The sequence below is a fragment of the Acinonyx jubatus genome, chromosome X (assembly GCF_027475565.1).
Source record: "Acinonyx jubatus isolate Ajub_Pintada_27869175 chromosome X, VMU_Ajub_asm_v1.0, whole genome shotgun sequence".
Taxonomy (NCBI): Eukaryota; Metazoa; Chordata; class Mammalia; order Carnivora; family Felidae; genus Acinonyx; species Acinonyx jubatus.
Window position 1 is genome coordinate 17584581 of NC_069389.1, and position 23760 is coordinate 17608340.

General features: G+C 41.9%; 1 protein-coding gene across 2 annotated transcripts in view; it reads right to left on the reverse strand.

The window, feature by feature from the left end:
* Positions 1-21102: 21102 nt before the first annotated feature.
* SMPX (small muscle protein X-linked) overlaps positions 21103-23760 on the reverse strand; it is a 53801-nt gene continuing 51143 nt past the window's right edge. For both annotated transcript variants that reach the window (XM_015080926.3, XM_015080927.3), the window contains exon 5: positions 21103-21506. The gene's annotated coding sequence lies outside the window, so the exon portion shown is untranslated. The remainder of the gene's footprint in view (positions 21507-23760) is intronic.

Sequence of the window (23760 nt, forward strand, 5' to 3'; positions counted from 1 at the left end):
TGCTTTCTGGTTTTTTTTTTTTTTTTACATTTTCTCATAATTGACATACAGTATTACTGTTGAACAACATGGGGATTACAGGCGCCGACCCCTTGCACAGTCAAAAATCCTCATATAGTGTTTGGCTCCCCAAAAACCTTACTGATAGCCTCCTATTGACTGGAACCCTTACCAATCACATAAATAGTTTATCACATATTTTGCATGTCATATATATTATATCCTGTATTCTAACAACAAAGTAAGGTAGAGGAAAAAATGCATTTTTCGCTTGATTTTCAAACAAAACAAATGAACAGAAGGACAGAAACAGGCTCACATTTTTTCAACTTTTGGTGTATGTCAGAATCATCTGGGGAGTTTGCTGAAGCACACAATCGTGTGACCCAGAATTTCAGATTCAGGAGACTGAGTTGGGACCCAAGAATTATCACTTGTAACAAGATTTCTGGTGATACTGTTGCAGCCTGCATGTAGAGTATATATGAATTTCATCCTTCTTCCACATTCAGTGAACATTGCTGAAATATAGATAACCAGGGTGGAAATAATATCTTTAAGATGCTTTAAATAACGAATGAAAATTACACTTAGTAAAATGAAATAAAAGGGCAATTTTCTAATGATGGTTATTGGCCAATGGAAGAGTTGCCTCAGCAGAGTCTGGTGGCCAGAGGAAGGAGATGGACGCTTCAGTCAGGTTGGCATTTGGGGGTTAGTAAAAGAGTCAGTGGAGCTGTAGAGGCCTCACATCTTAGAAGTCCAAATACAAGGAACTCAGGGTTAGCTTTCTCTGGCATGTGAGACTCCTGAAGTGGGTGTGACTTTGAGCCATAGTCTGAAGCTGTAGATGTAACAACGTGAAGGGAACAAAAGTTCTCCAAGTGGCCATCTGTTCATATTCTCTTTGCTTACGGTTATGTAGCTCTAGACAGCATGAGACGGGCCTCTCATCGCATTTTTGGAGCACGGTGCTTACTTTGGTATCATGCACACACTCACTGCAGCATTGGTTTTGTGGATGTGAGCTACAATTTCTTTTGAAGATTCAGCATTTGGATCCTCTTTTTCCCTTTCCTCTGATTGCTGATGAACATGAAGCTGAATGAATACTACTTTGTGAGAAAACATTTTTCATTTAATGATTGGGAACACTGACCCTCTGGATGTTGATGGTACACATTTAAACAACATCTATCAGGCAGTGGCCGAGATAGGACTGCAACACATTCTACAGCCCCTTACCTGGACTCACTTGCAATGTAAACAGGCTTTCTGGAACTTGCTTACTGATTTGCAATAGCAAGTTTTTGATTCAGACAATAAATCTGGAATAAACATTTTTGTAAGTCATTTTAGTGAGTAGTTGGATAGTGAGAGTTCAGATAATGAGGGATACCTGGGTGAATCAAACCTTTACATGTGGCAGGCATAGGCCTGGGTGCTGGGTATATAGTAATCAACACAATAAATATGGTACTGCCCTCGTGGCCTTATAGCTAGTGAGAGAGCGAGACAATAAAGCAGCAAAGGAATAAAATGTATACCCCTGCAAAGCGTGATAAAGACCGAGAGGAAAATAACAGGATGCTATTAGAGATAATAATGTAGGGATGGGGAAGGGGTGGGGAGCCCTTCTGAGAAGGTAATATTTTATTTTTTGTTTTGTTTTTATGGAACATTTTGTTTTGAGTTTTCTATGGAAATGTTTAAAGCACAAAAAAGTACCAAGAAGAAAATAACAGCCACCCACATTTCCACCATCCAGAAATAACCTCGTAGAACTTCAGCATTGTTACTTGCAATTAAAGCTTGTGAAAGATCTCCTTTGCTGCTGTGGGAAGAGCAGGGGATTCAGTGGAGAACTCGGGGTGGCCTGGCTTGAGCTCCTGACTGTAGCTAAGGAGAAGGGGGGCTTGGGGATGAATGAGTAAGTGGCTGAGGAGGATGGAAGCAAATAGGATGGACCTCACGTGTTTGGTGTAGTCAAATGGGCGATAATGACGTCATGAAGGAGCCAGGAATAGGGTGTGTGAAATAGGCTGGAGATGGGTAAAGGAGACCAAAAATGCAGTAATTTTGAAGTTTCACATGAAACACCTAAATGGAGCTGTCAAGTAGGCCACTGGAGAAAAGATTCTGGGGCACAGAAGAGAGAAGATATTTATTAGAGATGTTGTATACAGATGCTATTTAAAGCAGTGGGGATGGAAGAGATCACCTGGGAAGAAAGTTTAGAGAGAAAAGAAACAGGGTCAGGACTGAACCTCAAGAAAAACCAACATGAAAATGGAAGCAAGGAATAGCAACTGGGCTAAAAGAATGAAAATGACTAACCACGAGGGTAGGAGGAAAACCTGATGAGTTCTATGGTAGGTAGAACAGTGGCCACAAAACATCCATGTCCTAACCCCTGCAGCCTGTGAAGCTTTACCTCAAATCGCCAAAGGGACTTTGAAGATGGAATTAAGGTTCTGGACCTTAGATGGGAGCACATCCTGGATTCCCAGTGTCATCACACAGGTCCTTGAAGTGGAAGAGGGAGATGATGGTGGAGGAAGAGGCTAGAGACAGTCAAAGTGTAGAGAGACTTGATCCACCATTGCTGGCTTGGAAGATGGAGGAAGGGGCCATGAGCCAAGGTACTTGGGCAGCCTCTAGAAGCTGGCAGCTGCCCTCAGCTGCCAGCCCATGAGGATGTGGCACCCTTGGTCCTATAGCCACCAGAACTGAATTCTTCAGATTCTTCCCCAGAGCTTCTGGAAAGGAACCAAGCCAACACCTCAGTTTTAGCCTGAAGGAACCTGTGCCAGACTCCTGACCTCCAAAACTGTAAGATAATACATTGTGTTGTTTTAAGCCTCTAAGTTTGTGGTAAATTGTTACAGCATTTCATGCTCAAACAGTATTAGCTATTATTATTACACTCTTTGAGACTGTCTTTTTAACTCATGAAAGTAGTGATTCTATTTCAGTAGGAGTGGGTAAGGTGAGAATTGCTTCTCTCATCTGTGGCCTGGGGGAGCCCTTAGAAAGTTCACCAAAGTATCCATACCAGAGGGCATCAGAGGCAGTGGCTGGTGAGTCTCCCATTAGGTCAGCCTGTCTTAATTGGTCTCTCAGTTCCCAGCCAATGGCACAGGGATGCCACGTGCACACTGCACAAGGTATGATGGTGTCTCACTCCCTCAGTTCTATTCAGGCCATCTGTAGTTTGCCATCAGAGTCCCTACCCTGTGCCCCCACTAATGCTGCCTCCTCAGAGAAGCAGAGAGGACTTGCATACAAAGTAACACAAGTGTCAAGACACTTTGTGCTCCCTGCCTAAATGTCAGGCTTTGAGAACTGTGCCCTCCCTATTCTCCCAATGTGGGTAATGTCCTATTTCCTGACAACTGGAATCTGCTCATCTGTTACAGCCACCCAGGGACAACCTGCAGCCCGCTGTCTTAGAGCAGTGCTTCTCAACGTTGGCTGCACATTAAAAGCAGCTAGGAAGTTTTTTGAAAATACTGATTTTTGGGCCCTGTTCCTTTTTTTTTAAATGTTTTTTTTTGTTTGTTTGTTTTGAGAAAGAGAGACATTGTATACCTAAGCAGGGTAGGTGCAGAGAGAGGAGGACAGAGGACCAGAAGTGGGCTCTGTGCTGATAGCAATGAGCCTGATGGGGGGCTCCAACTCACAAACTGCAAGATCATGACCTGAGCCGAAGTTGGATGTTCAACCGACTGAGCCAGGTGTTGGGCCCCATTCTAAATCAAGTGAACCAGGATCTTTGGGTGTGGTGCCTGGGCATAGGTACTTTTTGAAAGCTCTCTGGGTGATTCCAAAGCCAAGTGCTGTTGGAGAAGCACTGCCGTATAGCATTTCCCTTTGGCTGCTGAGAGAGGGAGGCACTCCTTATACCCAGGCATCTGTTAAAGTCTGAGGTCCACAGAGCTAATGGACAGAGTACCCACATTGCAGAGATCTTCCGCAGAAGCCAGGAAGAGACATTCAAAGACAGACGTCTCCAAGTCAGAGTGGAGAACTCAGCTACAGCTACCTTGACTGGTGATACTGTGCTCTGGCTCATCTGGGAGATTGGAAGGGGCTAAGGCTTGAGAGACAAAGATATTTCATTCTTTTTCATAAGCTTTATTCAGGATGCTCATTTTTTTTTTTTTTTTTTTTTGGCTAAGCCATAAAATTTCCATCAGTTCTAGTTTCACAGTGTGGCAGACAAAATGATCTCCATAGGTCTTAGTCAGCTTGGGCTGCTGTAACAAAACACCACAGACTGGATGGCTTAAACAGCAGACATTTATTTCTCATAGTTCTGGAGGTTGGGGAGCCCAAGATCGAGGTGCCAGCCAATTTAGTCCCTGGTGAGAACTCTCTTCCAAGCTTACAGATGGCTGTGTTTTTGCTGTGTCCTCATATGACCAAGAGAGTAAGCTCTGGGGCCTCCTCTCCATCTGTGAGCACTAATCCCATCATGGGGGCTCCACCCTCATGACCTCATCTCAACCTATTTACCTCCCAAAAGCCTCCCTTCCTAATACTGTTACAGTGGGCCTTAAGGGCTTGAACACATTAACTCTGAGGGAACACATTCAGTCCATAGCACCATATTTCCATACAATTTCTTGACAGTCTATAAATTAAAATGATCAGTGTCCTGTAGATATTTCTAGCAACCCAAGTAGCCAGAGCTTAATAAAAGTGGTAGGAAGCTATATCTTTAGAATCTTTGGCTAAGACTGACAGAGGATTGCTGTGGTAGGCAGAATGACTCACCCCTCCCAAAGATGTCCATGCCCTCATCTCTGGAAGCCATGACTACCATCACCTTACCTGGCAAAAGGGGCTTTACAAGTGTAGTTGAGGCTACAGGCCTTAAAATAGATTATCCTGGGTTATTGAGGCAGTTCCAATCTCATCACATAAATCCTTAAAAGCAGAGAACCTTCTCTGGCTGGTGGCAGAAAAGACACTGCAAGAGGGGAAGTAGGAGAGACCTGAAGCAGGAGAGAGACTCTGTGCCCCATCAACACAATGAAAATGGAAGAGGCAACATGATAAGGATGTGATGGCCTACAGGAGCTAAGAGAGGTTCTCAGGTGACAGCCAGCAAGGACATGGAGACCTCAATACTCTAACTACAAGGAACTGAATTCTGCCAACAGCATATTCTTCTCCAGAACTTCCAAAAAAGAGCTCAGGCTACCTGGCCCTTTGACCTCAGCCTTGACACCTAGAACAGGGGAAGCAGGGGAGCCCACCCAGATTTCTGACCTACAGAATTATGAGGTGATAAATTCATATGGTTTCAAACTACTAATTTGAAGTGATTCTTTAAAAAGCAACAATCCTGTGTGCCATTCCTCATCCATAAAAAAGGAGCAAGGTGGAGACTCATCTACACATTTGTCTAAAAAATACACACACACACACACACACACACACACACACACACACACACACACACATTCCCCCTTCAAATAATGCAAGCTACTCTATTCCCAAAGAATTTCCCAGTATTTCCTCGGTTACTTCTTCTGTACCCCTGCCCATAGCATCCAAGGGATATCTATTTCTGATATAATCCCTTGTCAGCCACCAGCCCACTCTATGTGCAGTAGCAGAGCAAAGGAAGAGGAAAGAAAGTGCAGTCACTTAAAATGTGTAAATATATACTTGGCGCAGTGATGAAAAGAATCTGGAAGAGGCTCTTGTCCTTGTTTCTGATCCTGAGGTATTTAGGTATTTAGGACTTCCCTCCTCCATTACTCCCTCATATTCCCATAACCCTCAACCCCACTACAGCTGACTGCAGCAGTATGCTGGTAAGCGTTTAACAATCAGCTCTCCATTATAAATTGTACTGACACAAAGGATGTTTAGCACAATAATAAATAAAATAATAATAAAATACACAATGCTCTTTATTGAAAATTCCATATTGGCAGTTGATTGTCAAAGCTTAGGTTTTTTGGAATGTCTCATTGCAGTTCTTTTGCCAACCTGTGGTTGCAGTTCAACCATGATTAGACAAAACTAGACTACAAATAAAGGCATGATGACTACTCCAACTCGGCCAAGAAGTTGCTCAAGTCATTAATAAGTGTATTTCTGACATGGATATTGGTTGATAATTCTGTTTGCATTAACAAGGAAGATGGCAGGGAAAAAATAAAGATACATGACAGAATTGTATTTGTTCATCAGTGACGTGAGCAACTGCTTTACTGAATCAAGTAACTTTTGAAATATTAGATGACTGTTTCCTCAGATTTTTGTGATATGATATATATCAGTCATCAGGTATTTTAAATTCTGTTTCTAAGAGTTAAAAAATAATTTTTAGATTGGGGCACCTGGGTGGCTCAGTCGGTTAAGCGTCTGACTTCAGCTCAGCTCATGATTTCACGGTTCATGGGTTCGAGCCCCGCGTCTGGCTCTGTGCTGTCAGAGTCTGGAGTCTGCTTTGATTCTGTCTCTCCCCACTCTCTGCTCCTCCCCTGCTCACATTCTGCTCTCTCTCAAAAATAAATAAACATAAAAAAATTTTTAAATGTTTTTTAGATTAAGTTATCATTAGTTATTTGTACACAATTGATCAAAATGACATAAATATAAATATTGATAATCATAAAACACAAAAAAGCAAATTTTAATGGAAATTGCATTTCTCAGTAATATGGAAGGGGATGATTTTTAGAAACTAGTTCATGTATCCGTGGATAAATATGAATGAGGCAGGGCTCGGCAGCAATTAAACAGTTTATTTCTGTTTTTTCATTGTTAGAGATGTAAGTCCTGAGAAGTCTTGCTCATATAAATAAGTATACAGGAATGGAATAGTTTTGCCCCTCAATTTGTTGAACTCTTTCCAAGTATGTGCTAAAGTGACATAGTAATCTTACAACAAATGTTATTTTCAGTGAGGTATCAGCTCCTAGCTCGTAGGTTTTTCAGTTTTGTTGAAAGCAAAGAATTAGAACTGTATGATTTAGGAAATAAATTGTCATCTACTCTCTGCATCATTTACATTCTCCATTTCAGAGAGTATACTAAAAAGACATTACTGTGACTTACAACACAACTCTTAACATTACTTGTTGCCCTTTCTCCAACAGTCATCTTGTTTAGCCTTTATACTCAGAAAAGCTTAGCAAATCCTTTTAGCTATTTGTTGTTACAATATTATTTATAAAGTATTTTTATATTGCCACGTGCCTTATTTTATTTTTTAATATATTTTTTTCATTTTCTTAATTAATTTTTTAAATATTTACATCCAAGTTAGTTAGCATACAGTGCAATAATGATTTCAGGAGTAGATTCCAGTGATTCATCACCTATGTATAACCCCCAGTGCTCATCCCAACAAGTGTCCTCCTTAATGTCTGTTGTCCAATTAGCCCATCCTCCCACCCACAACCCCTCCAGCAACCCTGTTTTCTGTATTTAAGAGTCTCTTATGTTTGTCCCCCTCCCTGTTTTTGTATTAGTTTTGCTTCCCCTCCCTTATGTTCATCTGTTTTGTATCTTAAATTCCACATATGAGTGAAGTCATATGATATTTCTCTTTCTCTGACTGATTTTGCCTAGCATAATATACTCTGGTTTGAGCCACATTGTTGGAAATGGCAAGACTTTATTCTTTTTGATTCCCAAGTAATATTCCATTATATAAATATACCACATCTTCTTTTTCCATTCATCAGTAGATGGACATTTGGACTCTTTCCATACTTTAGCTATTGTCAATAACACTGCTATAAACATTGGGGTGCACGTGCCCCTTCAAAACAGCACTCTTGTATCCTTTGGATAAATACCTACTAGTGCAATTGTTGGGTCACAGGGTAGTTCTTTTTTTAATTTTTTGAGGAACTACCATACTGTTTTCCAGAGTGGCTGTACCAGTTTGCATTCCGACCAGCAGTGCAGAAGGCTTCCTCTTTTGCTGCATCCTCGCCAACATCTGTTGTTGCCTGAGTTGTCTGTTTTAGCCATTCTAACAGGTGTGAGGTGGTATCTCATTGTGGTTTTGATTTCTATTTCCCTGATGATGAGAGATGTTGAGCATTTTTTCATGTCTCTGTTAGCATCTGGAAGTTCTCTTTGGATAATTGTCTATTAATGTCTTTTGCCCATTTCTTCACTGGATTATTTGGGTTTTGGGTGTTGAGTTTGGTAAGTTCTTTATAGATTTTGGGTACTAACTCTTTATCTGATATGTCATTTGCAAATGTCTTCTCCCACTCCGTTGGTTGCCTTTTAGTTTTGCTGATTGTTTTCTTTGCTGTGCAAAAGCTTTTTATTTTGATGAGGTCCCAGTAGTTCATTTATGCTTTTATTTCCTTTCCTCTCCAGAGACATATCAAGTAAGAAGTTGCTGTGGCCAAGGTCAAAAATATTTTTGCCTGCTTTCTCCTCTAGGATTTTAATGGCTTCCTGTCTTATATTTAGGTCTTTCATCCATTTTGAGCTTATTTTTGTGTATGGTGTAAGAAAGTGGTACAGGTTCATTTTTCTGCATGTCACTGTCCAGTTTTCCCAACACCATTTGTTGAAGAGACTGTCTTTTTTCCATTGGATATTCCTTCCTGCTTTGTCAAATATTAGTTGGCCATACATTTGTGGGTCCGTTTCTAGGTTCTCTATTCTGTTCCATTGATCTATTTGTCTGTTTTTGTGCCAGTACCATACTGTCTTAATCATTACAACTTTGAATACAGCTTGAAGTCCAAAATTGTGATGTATATTGCCACGTGCTTTAATTATATTTTCATTCAGGGGCGCCTGGGTGGCTCAGCCGTTTAAGTGTCTGACTTCAGCTCAGGTCATGAGCTCACGGTTTGTGAGTTCAAGTCCCACATAGGGCTCTGTACTGACATCTCAGAGCCTGGAACCTGCTTCAGATCTGTGTCTCCCTCTCTACCCCTCCCCTGCTCATGCTCTGTCTTGGTCTCTCTCTCTCTCTCTCAAAAATAAATAAACATTAAATTTTTTTAAAAAATTATATTTTCATCCAAAGCTTGGAACCACAGCTTTAGATTGAATCATTCAAGGTTTGGAAAATGTCTTCCATTTCATCTGTATGGGAAAGCCCATTTTCATTGTCAGACCAGTTCATCAAGTCATATTTGCCTCTTTTTCCATGTGACATCTCACACTGACTTTGGCTTCTCACAGTGTGGTGGTCTCAAGGTAGTTGGTCTTCTTCCAGGGAGGCTGTCTTCCAAGAAGTGGGAAGCAGGAAGTGCGCAGCCAGTTAAGGGTTACACATAAGACTGGTATGGCATCATTTCTGCCCTGTTCTATTGATCATAACAGCCTCAGACCCCACCCAGATTCAAGAGGGTAGAGAAATAGACTCTACCTCTCATTGGGGAAGTATCAAGGCCACAGTTCAGAAGACTGTTGGATGGGAGATTCTGTATCCATCCTTGGAAAAAACAGTCTGCCACAGCCTGTTTCTGAGAATGTATTTCATCCCTACTTAGGAACTGAGGAAACAACCTGGGGATGGATTCCTATAGGCATTACCATGAGGTGGACTCCTGTCCAACGTCCATTTATTTTCTGACTATTCTGACTAATGGGCCACAGTAACTTCCAGGGTCCTCAGGAATTAGGGCTGTCTTAGAGCCAATGTCCAATAATCCATTAGATATATGTGTTTCCCTTTTTCCAGTGCACATTTACTATGGTAAACAATACAGTTTCTCTGATGAGGGCCAGAAGAAAGACCCAAGAGGTTCTGGGGAGGTCTCTGCAGGTTCCTTGCTTCATTCAAGGAGCTCTATTCTGGGAGTTGAGTGGCTCAAGTTTTAGAATTAGATGAGAGGGGGCACCTGGGTGGCTCAGTCAGGTAGGTGTCCACCTCTTGATATTGGTTCAGGTCATGATCTCAGGGTTCCTGAGTTCGAGCCCCATGTCAGGCTCTGTGCTGACAGTGTGGAACCTGCTTGGGATTCTCTCTCCTCTCTCTCTGCCCCTCCCCTGCTCTCTCTCTCTCTCTCTCTCTCTCTCTCAGTCTCTCTCAAAATAAATAAATAAGCATTTAAAAAAAGAATTGGATGAGAGGCCTCAACCAGATATTTTTTAGTTTTTGGCACATGCTTAACTCCTTATCTGGTTTTGTTGTTGTTTTAAAAGTTAAATAGGGCTTTAGTAGACTACCCAGGATCTTCATATCTGGAAATCCCATGATCAGTCCTTTACTGCCAAAGATCCTCGTGGCTCACAATCTTCTGCTTCCCACTCTGGTAGCCATGATCATCTTGATCCTGGTGGTGAAGAAGTGTCCCCTGGCCTTTGTTACTCTGATGTATTTCTAACACATTGATATCAGGAAGCCCATTTCTACATTATCATATCCTGTCAGTAATTCTGGCCTATAGAGAAGAAGCTCTACCATCACAAATTTATTTCTTAAAGCCATGGGGGGGCATCTTCTGGGGGTTCTCAAGTGACATCATTAGTGGAAGCACATAAATGAATCAATGTAAACATTACTATGTCTGTAAGTCTTTAGAATCCTTGAAAATGAATTTCTTGGATCTGTATCATTTAAGGTAAGCCACAACTGACTACAGGTTTCAGTGAAGCAGCCAAGTCAACTCTTAGAAATATTTTCAGCCTCTCAAGCTAGCCTACTAGATCCAAAATCTCTGGGAAGTGGACCCATGTTGATTAATTCAGCCCAGTATAAAGTTGTGCTTTTCCATTTTTGGTCTAATACCCTCATTTCTACATTTTCCCCAGATTTTTGCTGATTATAAGTGAACATCCTGCAATTATTTTGGTGTATAAGCCTTCTTATTCTGGAGTGACTTGACGATTGGCTACCAGAACATGCTGGTCTGACTCTAGTGGTGGGGGGCATAGAGAGTAAGAATTGGCTTTCTATTGAATTCCTTCCTTTAGGAAGTTAGGAGACAGATACCACATAGTAATTTTGGGGAAAGTTTAAAGGATTACTAACTAGTAACAGGAGATTAGGTACTAAATACTTTGGACAACTGTAAAGAATACACGAATAGTTGATATAGGGAGCAGCCACTACGTCTAGGCTAAGGCAGAACACCTAAGGAAGGAACAAATATGAAAGAAGCCTTATCAACCAAGGCTGAGATTCAGACCTTGGTAGAGAGAGTAAGGCAGTAGTCCTGGAATGCAGATGAGTTTGCTGTGGCGCCACAGAATAGCTATGGCAAGCTGGAAACCAACTCCTGGAGCATCAGTGAAACTCATCAGGAAGCTCCCTGTTGAGATGCTGGTAGCACTTGCCGGGGAAACCGCCAGTGGGGGTGCACAGACGCTTACTGGATGGCAAGTCCACCTGTGCATCTTGCACCTCCCTGGTTGCCACATGCTGAAGATGCAAGGGAAAGCACACCAGCATCAGGAGGGGCCCCTTCCTTCTGCTGTGCCCTTGTAGGTCGTGTCTACTGCCAACACTTAACATCATGCAAGAGGGCAAAGGAGAAATGTCTCCCAGGTCTGGCTCTGGTAGGCAATGAGTGGATAAATGGATAGCTGGCATAGGAATGACCTCACCAAACAAAGGACTGCCGTCAACAATCCCTTGATGTTCACTGGACCTACAGCCAATGATCCTGCCATCTTTCATATTTTCATATTTTCCCTTCTGATCTTCATTGCCCCCCCCTTTTTTAGCTTTATTTCTTTGGTCAACCATTTCATTTCCCTGCCCTGGTTAAACCCAACTCTATGAAAGATGGAAGTAAAAAATAAAAACAGCCACCATTTGTGAGGGATGAACATGAAGTAATGTCCTCTGAAGAAAGGCAGGTTTTCCTTACAACATGCCCAGTGCTCTGGGTTTGTTCAGAGAAGAGATTGAAGACAGAGTGGCTTTTGATGATTACCAGCTAGGGGTTGCAGAGAGCACTTTAAAGGAGGTAGGGAGGGCTGGGAGGTGGAAACTGAATGGGGATATACAGAGCCCTGTGGGACTCTAGCAGAGAATAGGAGGGTGACATGTTAGTCTGGGCTTCTTGTAATGAAGGAAGGGAATTTAGGACACAATGAGACTAGTCCTGGTGGTCTTAAGGAGGCTGATGGTGAAGGGGTGAGTATTAGGGGAAGGTGGGAGAGATGAGAACCTACAGCTGCTTGCCTCTTCTCTCCTGCCAGGAGGAAAACGATCCCACCTCTTGGGCGAGGGCTTCACTTGTGATGCTGCCAGTGGTGATGTGGCTGTTCAAGGGGGAATGAGTCTTCAATGAAGACATTATTCCAAGTGACCATACATGTGTAATTTGCTGGTTTTCCAGTGGCTGCCACATGCCTACCCCTTAACACTGTCTTTAGAGCCAACTAGGACAAATAACTCATTCCCAATAGCTTCTGTTTCTCTAAGGCTATTTGTCACATCTCATGCCCAGATAGAAATTTCTGTATGAGTCAAGGTTTATGACTGCACATAGTAGATGCTGACCCATCACTGGCAGCATATCGGATAATTCACATATTCAGTGGGAGTGCTGGAGAAACTTTATTGGAAGGAGAATAGGAGAGAAAAGAGTGAGTGTGTCACCAAATTATGCCACAGAGAAGTTTGGTTAGGACACCAGTGTACCTTACTGAGCCATGCCTCAGGCACTGCTGCCATCAGACTGGGGAGGCCACTTCCATCGATCTGGAATGAAATCTAAATAAATTCTGAACTGTCCACTGTTCCTTTTGCCATTCTCAAATGGCCTGCCTACCTTAATGCATGTGCCCAAGCTCTGGCTCTCCATGGAGACAAGTATCTGTCCTTTCTGTACAGGCAGGTAGGGTAAGATACAGAATGACAGAACCTCTGAATGTTAAGAAGTGAGCACATTGGCTGGTCAAACAGGAAATCTACTCCAGCAAATAACTCACAGGTTCCCATATTCATCTCCATGGAGGAATCATCATTATGCTTGTCAAAATAAGGTTCAACGTGAGTAACAAAAAGCTCAAAGTACAAGTAAGTGGTTCTGTTTCTTTCCCTCAGAAATGGAGGCAGTCCAAGAGGAGTGTGGTGGTTCTATGGGCCCCTGCCCACACAGCTTCCAGCACCTAGCCCGGGAGAGCTGCTTCCACTCCCACCATTACATCTGCATCTCAGCTACAAGGAAGGAGGAGCAGGGAAGAAAGAAGTAGCTGACCTCTCCCTTCAGGGATACTTACGAGGAATTATAAACACTGCTTTTGCTTAATGACCCTTAGCCAGAATTTCACCTCGGGGCTCCTGTGAGCTGCAAAAGGGGTGGCTGTGCAGGTGAAGTTCAGAGGTTTTATTGCTGAGGAAGACAGGGAAGAATGAATCTTGAGGGACACCTACCGCTCTCAGCCACTCAAGGCATTTTTACATTACACAGCTAGGAGACTGCCCTCTTGCTCTTCTGGACTCCCATCACCCTGACTCACCGTGGCATGGAAGCCACTGGGTGGAAAGGACTTGCTTGCCACCCTTCAACCTCAAGGCTTTTCAGAACCTCGTCTGATCTGCTCAGCCACATTTCCACCACCAGTGCTTTCACTTACTATTCCTCCTGGATGCTGTTATCTCATTTGCCATTTTCACTGCAAAGCCTAGCAGCCCACTAGATCATCAATACCGATTACACATTATGTTCAAGTCATCTTTCTCTCTCTAGCTCTTTTTATTACTTTATTCAAGGGTGCTTTCTTATTGAACTGACACTTAAGCCCCAAGTTGTGTACAGTTTTGCAATGACACATAAACAAGAATGATGAAAAGTCAAGGGTGCTTTGGGGCCATGGGGTTTAACCATGAGGATATTTTTTTTCAGCTTTCAAAAAATTCTAGGAGATGAAACTGTTTTTACAGAAAAGAGAAATCTGGGTCTGATTAACTATTTTTCTAGGGACACATCTATCTATTGTAAAATCATGCCTTCACAGTTATAGTAATTTTGTATGTTAATTGTATATGGAGAGCAAATAAGATTAATTATGTAGTAATTATCTATATTTATATAGATATACTTACTTACATATGTATTTATATAGATATATGCCTTCCTGGCTTTATCTCTAGATCCTTATGATGAAAATGTAGTTTGACAAATATGCAGGAGTGGGGAGGGGGATAGTTGTGAAATTGAGATAAGATGTCCTATAGAATTTCTATTTTTAAAATTATTTGCATCATCAATACTGTTTCAAAATGGTTACCCTTGTAGGAAAAAAAAAAAGAGAAAAGGATCCCTATCCATGTGTTTGACCCTTCACTCATCTGTAGTGGGAAAATAGCAAGAATGATTAAAGTAATGTTGTATATTTTAGCCAGTCACATCTTCAGTAGAAAATGTGTCAGTGATCTTCAATAATATTTTTAAAAATTTTTTCCGTTTGTACGTAGAAGTTGTAATGGCCCTGTGCCTCACCTCTTGGCTTGTACATTTTAGCACACATGACTCAGCTTCCAACCTGCCAATCACCGCATTCCTTTGTCTGGGGCTTTCCCTGACCTGCAGCGTGCGCTTTGCCTGCTGGTGCGGCGGGCAGCCCTCAATTAACAATGGATGGGGGTTGGTGCATAAATACCCCAGCTCCCTCATTTGAACTGGAGCGAATATTCTCTTCAGACTTCCAGAGCTTCACCTGTAGAATTAGGCTTCAGTTACCCATAGTTATAACTGCCTTCCCAGCCTCTCTCTTGAGCTGCCTTCCCGGCCTTATCTCACCTCACCAGAGCGCTATTGGCATCCCCTTCCCTATCGAAACAAGTTACCTTCACTTGAATCCTTGTCTCAGAGTCTGCTACTAAGGAAAGAAACAAAGAGCAAACCAAAAAAAAACAAAAAAATGCTTATTTATGTGCTTACTACCCTGAACATTTGCCTAAATCATAACTTCTGATTTAGGTAAAGGAGTCTGGATTATGGGGGGTTTAAATTAAATCCAAATGTTTGGATCATGACTTAAATCACTAGTTATATAGATTCATCTTAAATCATTGTTGGTAATTTCTCCCTGTAATTTAGCTCTCCATATGCTCATCAGATACGGCCCTCACTGTCACCCTCAGAGTCTTTGCAACTCTTCTTTGTAAGTGTCTGGGTGAGGGACTCCACAATACAGCGTTCTTTCCTCCAGTAGGGCCTGGCTCTGTGCTGGATAAAGACACATTGCCTATTGATTTGGCCGTAGTTTTAGTTTTGAAAACACATGCAGCATTGTAAGTGACCGTTACCCTAATAGAGCAGCCAGGATTTCAGTGCAAATCGATATGAGTTCAGAGACCATGCTCCTGTGTGCAGAACTGTGGAGCTGGTCCCGGAAAGCAGGAGTGCTGCTCAGAGCTGCTCTGTGGGCTGTGGCTGTGTTAATCTCACTGGAGGAAGGAGAGCAAATAAGGGATTAAGAAAGGGCCAGTGCCTGAGTCACCCCAGGGCAGTTCCAGGTCACATGTACAAGACTATGTGACATTTAGATGTCTCGGGTGACCTCAAGCCAGATTATCTTTTAGTCCTTGCTTGGCTCCCCACACACACTTGGAAGCTCTCATGCATCCTTCTTGCCCTTCAGAAAAAAAATAGATGATGAGTGTTCGATTGTGCACAAAACAGATAGGCTTCCCCAGCTCAGCCAGTCCCCTGGGAAGCCACAGAATCTTCTTCAGTGACCTGACTACCAGGCTCTAGAAGCAAATGCTCTCTCTCTTGGTCTCTCATGTCCTTTTTCTCATTCTCTGTCTCTCCCTCCTTCCCTCCTACACACCTTTCTCTTTACTACTTCTTAAGCAGCAAGAAAGCTCTGAAGTTTAAAAGCACATCCTTTGGACATGTCTTTGGGTAAAGTCATGTGACTCCAGGCTGCCCCTCAGACATTCTTTGCAGCTCCCAGCTCTCTCACCCACCCTCCTTGCATCTGGGTCTCTTAGTACATCAGTTATCAGGTTGAATGGGTCAAGTCTCCTGAGGAAGAATCAGTTGTCCTAAAAATCTGATTCCCAGAACCATAGCAAGTGATTTCAGCTTATTTACTGGGATGAAAAGTTGGCAAATAACCATGATGTCTGAGGACAAGAGACTGTTACATAATCATCCTTTGGCAGAGACAATGAGGTCACATGTTTGCCCGTCTAATCACTGATCGGGGACATGTTTGATTGCAGATAATGTGCTCGCTGGCCCACAACTTAATTACTGAGTGTCTGAATCAACTAAGCTTTCAGATGTAGGTCTTGCCTAATGGTGCATCTGTTAGAGATCATTGCCTTTGCTCAGCCTCTAAACAAAAGGTCTGGGGGATACAATGGGTCATTGCCAGCACTGTTCTTCAATGACCTCTCATTGAAAAGCATGCCAGTTCCCACAGTTTATTTTCCAAGCCAGCAATAGGCATTATTGTTTATACCCAGGGCCAAATGGAAGGAATGACTCCGGGGTGGCAGATATTGGTAAAGCCTCTGGTGGAAGCACACTCTCCAAGGAAATTAATGCCACAGTCATTTCAGTATATCTGCAGGCAGAGTCCACTTATCCAGATGGGAAGGTTCCAGAGCACAGAGAGGAGAGAGTTCCTTTCTCAGCTGGTAAAGAAAATATATTGGGAAAAGTCCAGGGAAATAAGCAATAAGCAAAGTAGGGCCAAAATGTTTACTCTGTGGTTTGGTGTTCCAGCACTTGACCAGGATCTAACTGCAGAGTTTGGAGACCAGTGGGTCTCACTAAGGGACATCCCTCCTGGCTTTTTCCTCCTTCTAGATTTCCCACTCCATGTGTGTAGGGTTTACCTAGATTACAAATGGCGCCCCCCTCCCCCTCCTTGGCCATCATTATCATAACCACAATGCCTGGCAATGACTTAAAGATTTGGAAAAAAATAAATTTGGGGTGGGGGGTTTTTGGTGTTTTTTGTTTGTTTGCAATTTAAGGAGTCTTGGTCTGTGCACAATTATGTAATCACTAGGCCCGTTTCCTTGCCTGCAAATGTAAGTAAATGCAGCATGCCATGTTAAAGAGATTATAATAAAGTTGGATTCACTCAGATTTTAGAATGCCAACCAAACGCCTAATTGCCAATACTGAGCAGAAATATCCATGCCCTCATGGGTGTTGAGGCCCCTAGGAGTTGAGATATTTTCTTTAGTTTTTTCAAATGTTTATCACCTCCCACTTAATTCAGGAAAGCTCATCTCAGGCTGGGTGAGGAGGGTGAGGATTGCCTGAACCCAGGAATCTTTCTCTGTGTGGTCAGAGCAAGAAGGCACAGTATAAAATAAAACAAAAAACAAAAAAAGAAAAAAATGGGGCACCTGGGTGGCTCAGTTGGTTAAGCGTCCGACTTGGGCTCAGGACATGATCTCATGGTAGGTTTGAGCCCCGTGTCCAGCTCTGTGCTGAGAGCTCAGACCCAGGAGCCTGCTTCGGATTCTGTGTCTCCCCCTCTCTCTGCCCCTCCCTGTCTCATGCTCTCTCTCTCTCAAAAATAAATAAAAAGATTTAAAAAATGTTTTAAACCCCTGTAAGTACAAAACCTCCCCTGCCTTTTTAAAAATGTTTTAATGTTTATTTATGAGAGACAGAGACATAGCACAAGTGGGAGAGAGGCAGAGAGAGACACAGAATCCGAAGCAGGCTCCAGGCTCTGAGCTGTCAGTGCAGAGTCTGACGTGGGGTTCGAACTCATAAGCAGAGTGATCATGACCTGAGCCAAAGTTGGATGCTTAACTGACTGAGCCACCCAGGCACCCCTTTTTTTCCACTTGACTAAAGCCTGCCATGAGCTGTAAGGCAGCGTGGCTTGTGTGAGTGCATGGATTGAACTGTGTGTTTCAGAATGTTTCTGAACAAATTCCTCCAGGACCCTGTTTTGTCTAGTGCACCATAGATGCATGAGCAATATTTAAAAGGAGGAATAGTTTCTGGAGAAGCCTAGAATTCTTATTTTGTATGTCTAGAGACCGTAAGCAACCCATACTGGGATAAATTCCTGCCTGCATATCCCCCTTCACCCCAGGCATCATTGTTCCACCCAACTCAAGATCACATATGAAAATTAGATTTTAGAGTGCAGACCTTCTTTTGCTTTGCAGCTCATCTGCAGGCATCTGAAGCCCAAGAGGAAAGCCCCCTTGCCCTGTGGAATCCATATCTTGAATGTATCCTCACCGAACCAGGGAAAGAGCTGGTCATAACAAAGAGCCTTGCTATCTGATGGTGCAGTCTCTCCTAGTCAAGGGTGGAACTGAATTATTTTGCACAGAAGTCAAATGTTATGAGAGTGATTTTTCTCCTTTAATAAACAAGTATGGGGTTGAGGGATATGAGGCCAAGTGCATCCCAGAATCTGAAAATGATTACTTAATTGAGGTTGTTTTTCTTTCTCTGAAGAACACCTTTAGGTGATTGTGTTGTTACCACTGTAATCTTATTTTACAGCTGAATTCCCTCTTTTATAATCAGTGTATATATATTTTTTGACAGTGTGATTTGCCTTCAGTGCAGAATCTAAGCAGATTTGGTCATTTGCTTTGAGAAGAAAATGAACTCAGTGCATAAACTTGAAGGGTTTTGTTCACCTAGCAACATGCTGGTAGGTCATGTTCTCCCCAAGTGGTTGTTCTGTGTGGGGCTTGTTGACTGAATACACAGTTGTATCTGAATGGGATGATAATATATCCTCTCCTTTAGAGAAATTTCATTAATGGTATATGAGGCAAGGAACTAGCTGTGGACCGCATCGATGCCTACATTCAGAGAGAGGTTAAAATCCCAAAGGAACATCAATTACCAGGTTAAATGCAGTTTCTATCTCAAGTTGATTACAAAGCCCTGGGATAATGCCACACACCCTCCAGGGGAACCAGTTGTAATTGATCAACCTGTGGTCCTTGAATCCAGATGAGCCCTCTTCTCATTCCTCATGAACCTTCCCATGTCTTATCGCAGAGCGGGGAGCCCTGATTCTAGGTCAGCCCAAGAATGTAAGTGTGGTAGCTTCATGGGATGGTACATGCAGATTAGTACTGTTCCTTATCAAAAATGAGAGGCTTTTTGTAAATCCTCTGTTCTAGTTAGAAATAAGGGATTCATTTGAGTCATTATCATCCCCCATACCCTGGGCCTAACTTTTAAAATTCTACTACTGTCATTCATCTACTCAGGAAGTAACCTTGGAAGCAAAGCTAATTACCTTCCAATCTGTGCTCTTAAAATATAAAGATCCTAAAAAATGATTGGTTGAGAGGATTTTGGAGAGCCTTGCGTGTCCCAGATGGCTTCTGCTCCAAAGGAGATGCTTTTCAGGTGTCTCACACAGCCCTGAACCCCGTGGGGTCTTCTCTTTCATCACTCAAATGCAGTATTGAAGTATCAGAAAATCCCATATGGGGATGGAGCGGGGAGAGGGGATGTGAGAGAGGGTTTCTAGCAAGGTGATATTCTGGGAGAATGTGCACTCCTCCCAGCACTTAGCTTAGAGCCTGCCACCAAGAGTAGGCAGCCAGGCAGTGTGGGCAGGGCTACTGAGATCACACTGGGGCATTCCCACCTATTAGCAGAACACCTAACATTTGTACCATGTAGAGTGCTGGCACTGAAAATGCTATTCTACCTTATGCTTTACTTTAATTGCTCAAACTGATGTCATGTCTGGTTTTGTTCTCTCTCCTAATGAACCTTCAACTACTTGTATCTTGTTTCTTCCACATGGAAAAGTTGCATAATAATTGGTTGTTTACAAACAAGTAAGATAAATAAGGCTCTTCCAAATATGAATTGTTAAAGAGCCATTTAGCATGAGGCTTGTGAATATTTTTAAATACCTTCATTGAAAGTAAATGCTGTCTTTTCTTATATGTGCTGTCCAATGAATGATAGAATGTGGAACTTGCTAGATCCCAAATACAGTGAATTTGAGCCTTAACAAAATAAAACACATAGTAAATTAAAAGCTGTCAACGAATCCATTGAATTTGATGACTCTGGTCTGTATTATGCTACGCATTTGACTTGGGAGACTGCAGGAAAGTATGAAGACAATTTTTATAACATACAACCAGAATGTAATTTTGAAACGAACATGGATCATTTATATATAAACAAAGGGAATACTGAGGTTAAAAAAAAAAAAAACCTTCCCAACTACCCTAATTAGGAAGGAGTGGAATTGCCCAAGGCAACACAATGCCACATTATTTAGGACCTGTTCTGCTAACAGGATTAAGCTGGCAGGTTTTGTTCTGACTGATAGTCTCCTCCCATGCATCTATATTAGACTTAGATCACCAGGCTAAACCACAGCCCAGAGACGGGTGCCCTTTCAGGAAAACCTAAACTCATCAGGCCCTCCTGAATCTATAGCCAGTCACGTGTTTGTGCACAATTACCTGCTTTTAGAAACTGATCTCTAAGAAACAGAAAAGCTAAAGACTAATTTTTGCTTGGGATGTTTAGAAGAACATCTGATTTTTTTTTTTTAATGGGAGGCACTGAAGCAAGGAAAATTTCATGATGCTGGGGTCTCTGTATACCTGGTAGGTGACACACTTGCCTTTAAAACATTGTGGTTTCCAGAACCTGTTTCCTCAAACCTTTACACTGTGATGTTGCCCCGGTATCTGTGAAGATCAGAAGGCTCTGGAGGGACATGAGTAACTCTTTGGTTTATGATGGTGTTGACCACTGATTAAGTTTCATAGGGACTCTCTATCTTAGCAGCAGGAGATAGGTTTCGTCTTTCTTTGGACAACTAAGATATGACCTGCCCCTCTCTTTTGTTCTGATCCTTCTGCTTTATTTTGTTGTGCCTTTTAATGAACTCTTTCCCTCCTGAACAAAGGGAATTTCTGAGCCTCTATGGAAGTAAAATGCATTCAACATAAAGGTCATCCTTGGAGGAGGAATATCAACAATGCCCAGTTCTTAGGGCAATATTTAACTTCATTTGCAGTGATCAGTCAGCCATAATTTTACCCATGGTAGCTGGTTACTCAAAAGAAGAAACCCCCACTTAAGCAATGTGGGATTTGGTTGGTTCTTATATCTCATTTCTCTCCATGTGGCAGAATATGTAGCTATCTGAAAGTATGAAAATTAATTTAGTCTAGATTCACATTTTACATTTACTCAAGTATTTGAACTCATAAAAAGTTTATTGATATAATTGAGGACGTGAAGAACTAAAATACATTCCCCAAACTGACCAAAATAGTGTGTGAAGTAGTTTAGAGAACTTCCAATGGAAATCATTGTTATTCATATTGCCCTATCCCTCTCAGTAAATCCTGCTCTTCCTCAAAACCACACCATCCAGTTGTGAATTCTTGAGCTGATTTGTTCTGCAAGGTGCCAAACATGAAGATAAAGTAAGAAGTGCAGCCAACTAGAAGGAAGAGATATAAATGTACAAAGAAGACGTTTCTGCTAGAGTCTCAGGCATTCAGGAGGTTCATAATCTTCATACAAATATATAAAATCTTTTCATGAGCTATTTTCATTTGAATCCATTGTCTTTCTCTTCAATTTTTCACATCAAACCTGCAAAATAAAAACCAAAGGAAGAGTTAGTTTTGTTTTCATGGTTTTATTTAGGGATAACTTGAAAATCAATATGTTAGGTACAAGTCAAGATTGAAGACCTTATTTTCACTTGGAAACTTCATCTCTTGATTCCATGAATGTAAAATGAACTATGAGTAGAAGCTGTGACCATCAACTTCAGCTCTAGTGATTTAAGTAATTCCAAACTAAATTAGGATGGCTTACCTCTGAAATGATTAGAATATAAGGCTAACCTTACATTTATGACTTGAAGACCTTTGGTCTCTGTGGTAAATTTGCAATCATGGATCCAATTTTACACCCCTGCCTATTTCCATTGCCATGTAACTTTTTTGTTTCCTACTATTGTGGGTGGGGTATAATTCCTCATGTCTGAATTTGGCTGTGAGACTTGCTTCAGCCAACAGAATGAGGCAGAATGATCTGCCAGTTATGACCCTGGGCCTCAAGAGGTATCACATGTTTTTTGTTAACTCTCTTGTATGTCTGCCATTGGCCTGCCTACTTATCCCAGGAAAAGGATAAGAAACATGTGCAGTTGAGCCACCCCAGCTAACATGCCCCAACAAAGCCCCATCTAGCACAGAGCCCCAGCTAATAGAGGTGCATAAGTGATCCCAACCTAAATGAGGCACAAAGATATGAGCCAGTATAATGAATGATTTTGTTCTAACCCATTGGATTTTGGTGGGTGCAGCAATAGATCATGGATGTGGTGTCATTTATTTTAAAATCTCTTGTATGTAGAGATCTTTGGACATTATTTACACATTTGTTTTTCATTATTCCTGGGTGTCATACCTTGTGATTTTATGTGAATAGGTTGCATCTTTTTTAACAAATAAAATGCTACATTTTTTTTTTTAATTGTCAATGGCTGGAGAAAGAAAACTCCACAAACAAAGCTCTGCCACTGCTGTGACAGACACTATGGCTTGGTGCTCTCTCTTTCTCTTTCTCTTTTTTTTAATTTTTAAAAATGTTTATTTATCTTTGAGAGAGAGTGTGTGAGCAGGGGAGGGAAAGAAAGAGGTGGGGACCGAGGATCTGAAGGAGGCCCTGTGCTGACAGCAGAGAACCCGATACTGGGCTCAGACTCACAAACTATGAGATCATGACCTGAGTCAAAGTCAAAAGCTCAACCAACTGAGCCACCCAGTCACCCACTGGCTTGTCTCTCTCTGTATCCATTCTCAACTACCTTCACCCTTCTTTTTTCTCTACTACAAAGGCTGATAGGCAAATACTCTACCTCCCAGTCTCTCTTAAAACTAGAGGCAGCTGTGGGATCCAGTCATGGCCAGTGAGCCCTGAGGAGAATTCTATAGCAGAGGTCTTTTTTTTCTTTTCAAATTTTTATTTAAATTCTAGTTAGCTAACATACAGTGGAATGGATTCAATGATGAATTCAATGATTCATCACTTACATACAATACCCAGTGCTCATCACAAGTGCCCTCCTTAGTATGCATCACCCATATAACCCATCTCCGCCCCCAACCTCCCTCCATCAACCCTCAATTTGTTCTCTATCATTAAGAGACTCTTAGGGTTTGTTTCCCTCCATCTTCCCCCCCCCCCCACCCATACATTCATCTGTTTTGTTTCTTAAATTCCACATATGAGTGAAATCATATGTATTTGTCTTTCTCTGGCTGACTTATTTTGCTTAGCATAATATTCTCTAGCTCCATCCATGTCGTTGCAAATGGCAAGATTTCATTGTTTTTAATGGCTGAGTAATATTCCATGATATATATATGTATATATATGTATATATATGTATATGTATACATATACATATATATATATATACACACATATATATATACACGCACGCACACACACACACACACCCCACACATCTTCTTTATCCATTCATCGTCAGTGGACATTTGGGCTTTCTGCACAGTTCGGCTATTGTTGAAAATGCTGCTATAAACATCAGGGTTCATGTACCCCTTCGAATCTGTAGTTTTGTATCCTTTGGATAAATATCTAGTAGTGCAATTGCTGGATTGTAGGGTAGATCTACTTTAACTTTTTGAGGACCCTCCATACTGTTCTCCAGAGTGGCTGTACCAGTTTGCATTCCCACCAGCAGTGCAAGAGGGTATCTCTCCTGTAGCAGAGGCCTTTTAGAAAGCTTTGCTTTCTGGTGTTTTTTCTTAGAGCCTGTCATGTCATTTAACGCTTATAGCATCGCCGTGATGCACTCTCTGTTTACATG